Source organism: Nycticebus coucang, chromosome 10, assembly GCF_027406575.1.
Source record: "Nycticebus coucang isolate mNycCou1 chromosome 10, mNycCou1.pri, whole genome shotgun sequence".
In the NCBI taxonomy this organism is placed as follows: domain Eukaryota; kingdom Metazoa; phylum Chordata; class Mammalia; order Primates; family Lorisidae; genus Nycticebus; species Nycticebus coucang.
The window spans coordinates 52,702,199-52,704,895 of NC_069789.1; the positions used below are offsets into that span (position 1 = coordinate 52,702,199).

Here is a 2,697-nt window from a genome sequence, read left to right on the forward strand (position 1 = left end):
GGGTAAAGAAAGCTTACAAGACTTAAGGAACACCATTAAGTAAAAAAAAAAAAAAAAAAATGTATTTTGGGAATCCCAGAAGAAGTAGTGAAGGGAAAGGCATCAAAAATATATTTAATGAAATAATAAATGAAAAATTCCCAAGTCCAGGGAGAGATATGGACATTTAGACCTAGGAAGCTTAAAACTCCTCAAGTAGATTCAACTCCAAAAGTTCTTCCTTAAGGCACATTGTAATCAAATGATCAAAACTCAAAGACAAAAGAGAGAATTCTATAAACAGCAAAGGAAAAGCACAATAGCTTTATCCTCAGAAACTATATAGACCACAAGAGAATGGGATGTTATATTCGGAGTGCTGAAAGGAAAAAAAATTGTCAGTCAAAAACACTATACCCAGCAAAACTACCCTGCAGAAATAAGGGGAAAATAATGTCTTTCCCAGACAAGCTAAAACTGAGCGATTTCAGTATCTGAAAGAGAAAGAGAAAATAACTAAACCCTATCACTACAGAAAACCACCAAACCTCAGTGAAAATAATAAGAAAGAAAAAAAAAAAAAAAACACAGGTTTTACAAAATAACCAGAAAATAATAAACAAAATGATGGGAGTAAACCCTCACCTATCAGCAATAATCTTGAAAGTAAGCAAATTAAATCTTCACCTAAAAGATAAAGTTTTTTAATAAAAATGTAATATATTTAAATTGTCTTTTAACTATAAGTAAATTCAAATGGACTGTTATAAAACAGAATACTGTACACAGTTGCAGTATAGATCATAGAAAACATAAAAATGAGGATGTTGAGGGGGTGCTGGTGGTAGAAACTGAAAGGCCAAAACTTGCTCAACAATGAACTAGAGGCCTCTATGACTTAATAAACATGGCCTACCCTTATTGCTAATGATTTGTGAACCTTCGGACAAAAATCTTTAAACTTCTGGATTTTCTCCATCTTCCTCTGCCAGCTTTGGTTCATGTCCAGCTACCTGGCAGGACAGTACATTTGTTTTATAAAGTTCACTAAGCAATCTGTGGCTTCTAAAATAGAAACAAAAGATTTCAAAAGGAGACTCATTTGAGATGCCCGAGGAACTCTGCATGTCTCTGCTGCAGCCTACCTCTTCCACCCCTGGAGAGTTGGTTTTTATCTCTACATCTGCAGTCTTCTGCTCATAATGTCCTACTTCACTGTGGCCTTTTTACTTTGAGTTCCTTGCCTCTGCTGCCACTTTCCCTCTACAGTTGAGCATGCTCTACCACTTCAGGACCAGGCCCTTCTCTTTGGTCACTCTGGCAAGATGGAAAGAAGAGTCCATATGACACTGATACTATCTGACTGGGACCAGGAATTTACAGGGATAACACTTCTCATTCTTGTCAATGTCTAGGGAAGTCTGAGCAGTTGTTCCATGGTCACTTTTGCTATTGCTCTTGGCCTCTTTTTGTCTCCAAGTCAATACTGCATTTTGCCCCTGTCAAACCATTGCAGTACATGGCATGTTACTCTATCTTTGTGGGTGAGAAATCCTGGTCATAGAGTGGGCAGGATACCTGGTCCTGGATTAAGAGGGAGAAACAGATATTTCCTTTTTGATATCTTCCTTATTACCAACCTCCTTATTTGCTATTATTATTCTTACTTCATCCAAGGTCTCTCTGCTACCTGGGGAGACTTCTCTTTCAAGGTCAAGAATTTCAGGGGAACTTAGCTATGTCTTAAGACAAACAGTGATTTCTTTTGCAGAATGGTCTGGTATAAACTCTGAGCTTCTCTTACTGGTCAAAGCAGCAATGGTTTTCACAGGTACATAGTTTCCTTCTTCAGAAGTTTCTTCAACAAATAGCCCTTGGGAAGGGAGCAATTTTTCTTTCATCCAAACACTTTGCTCTATTTGAATATTTTGTCTTCATTTTCCGCAGTCCATTCTCTTCCTTTGGTCCCTCTCCATCACTATCAGATATCACAGTCAATGCCTCCTCAAGTCTATGCTTCCTCTTTACACTTACAGATCTCATAGTTTCTATGTCCTTCTTCTCCAGGTTGTGAGATTCAGAGACTTCTTTGACTTTTTTCTTTCTCCACAGCATCATTTTATCAGTCAGCACAAGCAGTTGCATCAAGCCCCTACCCTGCCACTCCTCTGGGGCGCTGGGGGTTGCAAGCATGTCAGCAGTCTGGGGCTGGCAGGTATGCATGAGAAGAAGACACAGACTTTTGAGTGATAAAAGAATTTGACTCAACTATACACTACCTACAAGAAACTCACTTCATTTGTAAATATACACATAGACTAAAAGTGGAGAGATGCAAAAATAAATTACAGGCAAAGGGAAGCCAAAAGCAAGCAGGGGTACCTTATTTATATCAGATAAAATAGGCTTTAGGTAAAAAACTATAAAAAGAGACAAAGAGGGTTGTTATTTGACGATAAAGGAGTCAGTTCATCGAGAGGATATAACAGTCGTAAATGCATATGCACCCAATGCTGGAGCTTCCTTATATGTGAAGCAAATATTATTAGAGTTAAAGGAAATAATAGACTCTAATGCAAAAATAATTGGAGTCCGCAGCATTCCACTGTCAGCATTACACAGATGATCCAGACAGAAAATTAACAAAGAAATACTGGATTTAACCTGCACTTTTGAATAAATGGACCTAACACACATTTGCAGAATATTTCATCTGCA

The 2,697-nt window shown here is 37.8% G+C and overlaps 1 pseudogene; it reads right to left on the reverse strand.

Annotated features, from left to right (window-relative positions):
- Nucleotides 1-903: 903 nt before the first annotated feature.
- LOC128596411 (BRCA1-A complex subunit RAP80-like) lies at nucleotides 904-1,880 on the reverse strand (annotated as a pseudogene).
- Nucleotides 1,881-2,697: the final 817 nt, after the last annotated feature.